We start from the raw sequence: 7,323 nt of genomic DNA, 5'->3' as shown, positions 1-7,323 counted from the left end.
AATTATAACTCAATAAAATGTTTTAAAAAGAGATTATCAACATATAATTCCATATCAAAAAATTCTTCAAAAAAGAAAGCAAAATAAAACATTTTCAGACCAATAAAAAAATGACAGACTCATTGCCAGCAGACTTAACACTACAAAAAAATGTTAAAGGAAGTTCTTCACATTGAAGGAAAATAATACTAGATGGAAAATAGGACCTACACAAAAGAATAGAGAGTTCCAGAAATGGTAATCATATGAGTATATGTAAAAGATAATTTCCCTGGTTTTAAATTTTATATTTTAAATAATACACTGTTTACAATATATGGAAGTAAAATGTATGACAATAGCAGAAATAACATAAAGAAAAAATTGAATTATGTTGCTGTAAGTTCTTTACACTATGTATGACGTGTTGTAATATTTGAAAGTAAACTGGTAAATTAAAGATGCATTATAACTTATTTATAAGTTATGAACTCTAGGGAAACAATTTTTTAAAGAATTAGAATAGATAAAACAATTGTGATTTTAAAATGAAATACTAAAACATGCTCAACTACCAAAAGAAGGCTGAAAAAAGAGGGGGGCAAAAGAACAAAGAATAGAGAGAACAAGTATTAGACTAATAGCAGTATGGTAAAATTAAACCAAACATATTAAAAATTACTTCAGCTAGATGTGGTCTAAACATCCCAATAAAAAGGCAGAAATCAGGGCTTCCCTGATGGCGCAGTGGTTGAGAGTCCGCCTGCCGATGCTGGGGACACGGGTTCGTGCCCCAGTCCGGGAAGATCCCACATGCCGCAGAGCGGCTAGGCCCGTGAGCCATGGCCGCTGAGTCTGCGCGTCCGGAGGCTGTGCTCCGCAATGGGAGAGGCCACAACAGTGAGAGGCCTGCGTACCACACACAAAAAAAGGCAGAAATCATCAGTCTGGATAAAAAAGCAAGATCCAACTACATGCTGTCTACAAGAAAAAGAGTTATATAAAGTCACAAATAGATCAAAAGTAAAAATAATGGGGCTCTGCTTCTTGTAATGGCAACGTAGCTTCTATTTAACCGAATGTTCAACAGATAACTATAAATTCTAGATAAAATATAAAAACAACTACCTAAAAGTCCCAGAGAGTAACAAAAGCAGGCAGAATCTAGAAGGGAGTCAACATTTGGATGAAGAGGACATCGTTGGAGGAGTTTCAGCCTTTTATGGCTTTTTTCTTAGAGAGAGGCCACAGTGGAAAATAAAACTCGTTACAAACCCACGGAGCCTCTACAATGAATCATTTGCAGTGGACGAAATCCAACATTACTATGAAGAAAAAAGAAAATGAGACTTATACACAAAAGATAATCAGTGGGGGCTTCCCTGGTGGCGCAGTGGTTGAGAGTCCGCCTGCTGAGGCAGGGGATACGGGTTCGTGCCCCGGTCTGGGAGGATCCCACATGCCGCGGAGCGGCTGGGCCCGTGAGCCATGGCTGCTGAGCCTGCGCGTCCGGAGCCTGTGCTCCGCAATGGGAGAGGCCACAGCAGTGAGAGGCCCGTGTACCGCAAAAAAAAAAAAAAAAAAAAAAAAAAGATAATCAGTGGATACCAACCCTAGGATGACCCAAATGTTGAAATTAGCAGGCAAGGATTTTAAAGCAACTATTATAGCTATGCTCAAGGACATATGCTTGTAATAAATGAATATGCTTGTAATAAATGAACAAATAGAAACTATAAATAAGAGCCATAAGACAAGGCAGCATCTTGAGCACATGGTAAGGTTGTGGGCTCATGGACAAAGTGAGCTGGAAAGCGCTAGAGCAGAGAAAGTCCAGGCCAAATATTAAGTTTGGCTTGTGATGCTTATAATTAGAATCAATAATTTGCAATTGCAAGTTCACCTGATGTAGTCCTGTCCTCTTCATCCAATTTCTTAAGGTTCCTCTCAGTTTATGAACCTCTTAAAAGTATTAATATTCTAAGATCTGATAATTAAACCCTGTGGGATAAATCAAAGCATTATTACAGAATTGTCAAGTTAACGTTGCTGCTGTTTCAAGGTCCAACAATGGGTCTCTTTTTCACCAAAAGGTGTAATGATGACTAGAATACCAAGATCTGGTATAGCCAAACTATGCTTCTAAAGCTTGGGCCTTTAACCCTTACATGTAGTCACACTGATTGTGACAAAAGAAAGGTCTATGAGCTTGGCTATAAAATGTATGAGAGGTATTTTCTACTGCTACATGCACCATGATGATAAAGTTCAGCAGTTTAAACAAGACTCAACCCATGCCTAGTGAAGTTAAGCAACTTCTGTTGGATGTTTTGCAGCCTCAACAGCATGGAAGACGTTGACTAAGCAGGCATCAGATCAGTGAGTCTTTGAATAGAACTTCAACTGGGTTCTCTGACCAAGCATTGCAGACCCTGCAAAAGACACTGAATGGTATCATTGTACCTAAGAGGCATTTACCATTGCAACCAATCTGTCAGACATGATCATGTATGAGAGGAATTTCTTTCTCCTTCTTGAAGACGTATTGGAAAAGAGCAACTAGCCAAAGAACAGAGAGATCATCGTGGAGTTATTAATGGCTGTACCCATCGTACTCGAAAGAAATCTTCAGCCAGACTTTCAAGACAAAAAGTAGATCTAGACAAACTAGTAAAAGAAGTATTTCATTAATTTCAAAAATATGAGATTCAACTAAAGGAAGTTGAAAAAAAAAGACGATATGGTTTTCTTTTACAACACTCTCTCCAATCCCCTGGAAAAAAGAGGAACATACAGCTATTTAACAAAGGCTCTGATAAATATTCTGCTGGAGGGAGAAGTCAAGCCAAGCAATAATGACCTGTGTTTGGTTAGCTGGTGAGACAGGTAGAAGAAACTCTGTTGAGACACTTTGTCCAGAAGTGTGTTGTTTTGTTGAAGCTTAATCAAGGCATCCATAAATTAATGGACTGATTATGCTGGTGAGGTGCTTGCCATACTGTTGGCAGAGTTATTGGACCTCTTGAATGCTACAACCAATCTAATGGTAAGAAATATCTTTATTCAAGAGTAAAAAATTTGATGATCATGCCCATAGCAATAATAATCTTCACTGAATGATAGAATACTTTTAAAATGGAAACTTGACCTCTGCTTGTTTAATGATCTAGTAGAGCATGAAAATGAATCTGTGCTTTATGTTTTTTTATCACTTGATATTGTCTTACAGGTCACTGAAGCTCTGCTTTTTAAAAAAATCTTTTTTCCCTCTGCTTTTCAGATTGGATAATTTTTATCGATCTGTGTTCAAGTTCTTTGTCCCTTTCTTCTTCTGTCTCCAATCTTCTCTTTAGCTCATCCAGTGACTGTTTTTCCCATTTCATATGTTGTAGCTCTTTAGTTTCAGAATTTCCATTTGATTTATAAAATAGCATTTATTTCCCTAAAGTTCCCCATTTTGTTTAGCTATTATCAATATAATATTTTAATTTGTCTTTGAATATATACATATATATTATTATATATATTTACCACTTTAAATGTACTTTTCTGCTAATTCCAACATTTTGGTCATTTCCCCAAGCTTTGTTCTCAAAAGACCCAGGCAAATTCATTTCTGATGATTGGTTTGGATTCAATCTATCTTCTCCCAATACCTTGTTTGTTTTTGTTTGTTTGTTTGTTTTTTGTTTTGCGGTACATGGGCTCTGTTGTGGCCTCTCCCATTGCGGAGCACGGCCTCCAGACGCACAGGCTTAGCAGCCACGGCTCACGGGCCCAGCCGCTCTGCGGCATGTGGGATCCTCCCGGACCGGGGCACGAACCCGTGTCCTCTGCATCGGCAGGCGGACTCTCAATCACTGCGCCACCAGGGAAGCCCAATACCTTGTTTTTAAAGGGGGCAAGGCTTCAATGAACAACTTCAACTTACACACAAGTGAACCTTTTGAAAACTTATAGTTTCCTGCTCATTTTCTCAAAAGAATGCAACTTGATGGATAATTTATAAGAGGCTTAGTCAAGAGAAGAATAACCATGATAATGACGATTACATCCCAGAAAGGGCTTATTCTAATGATTATAGAATGTCTAACTCTGATATCTCCATTTATAAATATACTGCCTGCTGTTCTGGGAGCAATCAGTGGTAGTTCTATAATTTTCATATAGCATACGATGAGAGGTGACAATCTTGTGTGTCTTCAGGCAGATGGTAGGCAGGGCCATGAAACTGTACTTACACAAGGTAATAAAAATAAACTTTCCATATCAGAGGCTGGAGGGAATTTTTAGAGTTTGTTGGGGAAGAAGTGAAGCCCTCTCAATGCTTCTCACTTTGTGCTGTCCCTGGAAACAATGTAAGCCAGAAGACAGTGGAACATCTTTAAAATATTGCAAGAAAAAAAAATACTGAACACCTATAATTCTGTACCCAATGAAACTATCTTTGGAAAATGGAGATTAAAATAAAGACACTTTCAGATATGCAAAAGCTGAAAGAATTTATCACCATCAGATCTGCACTACAAAAAAATATTTAAAAGAAATTCTTTAGGCAGAAGGAAAGTAATACCAGGTGGAAATATGGATCTACTGAAGAGCACTGGAAATAGTAACTATGTGTGAAATAGAAAAGTCTTTTTCCCTTAGTATTTAAATCTCATTAAAAGATAACTGACTGTGTAAAACAAAGGTAATAAACATTTACTGTGGAGGTTATAATATATTTAGAAATAAAATGTATGACAACAGTAGCACAAAGGACAGAAGGCAAAGAGTTGGAAGTAGTCATCTGTGAGGTTTTTATACTACATATAAAGGGTACATCATTTGAAGGTAAACTACAATAAGTTAAATTAAATCTTAAAGTAGCTACTGAAATAACACAGCAAAAAATATAGCTAATAAGCCAAAGGAAGGAGATAAAATGGAATCATAGAGAATACTCATTGAATACAAAAGAAGACCAAAAAAGAGGGAAAGGGGAACAACGGAACAGCCTCAAATAGAATGCAGATAGTAAGATGGTCAGTTTAGCCCCAACAACAGCAATAATCACATTAAATGCAACTGCTCTAAATATCCCAATTAAAGGCAAAAATACAGAGTTGCACTAAAAGCAAGACCCAACTATATGCTGCTTGCAAGAAACCACATTAACTCTAAAGACACAAATAGGCTAAAAATAAAAGAAAGAAAATAGATATATGATGCTAATACTAATCAAAGTAAAGCCATATTAATATCAGAAAAAGAAGAGATCAGAACATGGAATAATACCAGAAATAAAAGGAGTCATTTCATAAGGGTAAAGTGTTGAATTCAAGAGGACATAACAATCCAAAATGTTTATGAACCTAGTAACAGAGCTTCAAAATCCATGAAGCAAGAGCTGATATACCTGTAAGAAGAAATAGAGAAACCTACAATTATAGTTGAAGATTTCAATATCTCTCTCTTAACAATTGATAGAACAAGTAGACAGAGTAACAATGAGAGCACAGAAGACTTGAATAACACTATGAAGAAAGTTGCCCTAATTGACATTTATAGAACACTCCACTCAGCTTTAGCAGAGTAAAAATTCTTTGCAAATGTACTCATAGATTTACAAAGAGAAACCATATTCTGAGCTATTAAACAAGTCTCCATAAAAATATTTGAGTCACACAAAGTAAGTACAGTAAGTACTCTGATCACAGTAGAATCAAGAGTACAACAGAATCACAATACATCACAAGAGAAATCAATAACAGCAAGATGTCTGGGAAATCCCCAAACTTTTGGAAATTAAAAAACATAAATCTATGTAACCCAAGAGTCAGAGAAGAATTCAAAACAAATTAGAAAATATTTTAACTGATTTGCAAATGAAAGTGAAAACACAACCTATCAAAATGTACAGGATACAGCTAAAGCAGTGCTTATAAGGGAAATTTGTAGCACTAAATGCCTATTTAGAAAAGAAGCTCTCTATAGTGGGCTGAATTGTGACTTCCAGAAAGATATGTCCACATCCTAGCCCCAAGACCATGTGAATGTTACCTTATTTGGAAAAAGAGTCTTTGCAGTTATAATTAAGAATCTTGAGATGAGGAGATCGTCATTATCCAGGTAAGCCGTACATGCCATCACAAGCATCTTTATAAGAGAGTGGCAAAGAGAAACACACACAGAAGGAAAGACCATGTGAAACGGAGGCAGAGATTGGAGTAATGTATTCACAAGCCAAGGAATGCCAACAGCCATCAGAAGCTGGAAGAGGCAAGGAAGGGAATCTCCCCTAGAGACCCGGAAAGAATGCAAACCTGCTGACACCTTGATTTCTGACTTTGGGCCTCCAGAACCGTGAGAGTATAAATTTCTGTGTTAAGCCTCCGAGTTTGTGGTGCTTTGTTACAGCAATCACAGGAAACTCATACAGTCTCAAATCAGTGACCTCATTTTCCATGTTAAAAAACTAGAAAAAGAAAAAAAAAAACTAGAAAAAGTGCAAATTAAGCACACACTGTTAGCAGAATAAAAGAAATAATAAAGATGGGAACAGAAATCACTGAAGTGGAAAACATAAAATCAATACAAGAAAATCAATGAAACCAAAAGTGGAGTCTTTGAAGAGATCAATAAAATTGATAAATCTCTAGCTAGACTTCTCAAAAAAGAGAGACAGAGGGAAGATACAAGTTACTGTTATCAACAATAGAAGAGGTGATGACATAACTCTAGACCCTACAGGTATTAAAAGGATAATAAGGAAATAGTTTATATGAATAATTTTATTTCAACAACTTAGATGAAATGGACAAATTCATTGAAAGACACAAACTACCAAAGCTCACTCAGGAAGAAATAGATAATCTGAGTATCTATTTTCATAATATACATATGTAATTTTCCCACAAAGGAAACTCCAGGCAAGATGGCTTCACTGGCAAAGTCTACCAGACATTCAAGCATTTGCTGAAGACATACAAATTTTTCACAAACTCTTCCAGAAAACTGAAGAGGTAGGAATATTTCTCAACTCATTCTGTATAGCCAGCCTCTGATACCAGAATTAGACAAAGCCATTACAAGAAAAGAAAATTACAGATTAACGTGCTCATGAACATAGATGCAAAAGTTCTTAAGTAACCTTTAACAAATTAAATACAACAATGTATAAAATGAGTAACAAATGATGACCAAGTAGAGTTTATCTCAGAAAGGCCAGATTGGTTTAACATTCAAAAATCAATTAATGTGGGCTTCCCTGGTGGCGCAGTGGTTGCGAATCCGCCTGCCAATGCAGGAGACATGGGTTCGAGCCCTGGTCCGGGAAGATCCTACATGCCACGGAGCAAC

The 7,323-nt window shown here is 36.7% G+C and overlaps 1 pseudogene; it reads left to right on the top strand.

The window, feature by feature from the left end:
- The first annotated feature begins 2,234 nt into the window (after positions 1 to 2,234).
- Positions 2,235 to 2,860, top strand: LOC113622968 (phosphorylase b kinase regulatory subunit beta pseudogene; annotated as a pseudogene).
- The last annotated feature ends 4,463 nt before the right edge of the window (positions 2,861 to 7,323 follow it).

This window comes from Aethalodelphis obliquidens, unplaced genomic scaffold, assembly GCF_003676395.1.
Source record: "Aethalodelphis obliquidens isolate GAN/ISIS:26980383/991018 unplaced genomic scaffold, ASM367639v1 scaffold10, whole genome shotgun sequence".
Classification (NCBI taxonomy): domain Eukaryota; kingdom Metazoa; phylum Chordata; class Mammalia; order Artiodactyla; family Delphinidae; genus Aethalodelphis; species Aethalodelphis obliquidens.
Note: the sequence above shows the minus strand (reverse complement) of the source record. Positions and strands in the feature narration are given on the sequence as shown.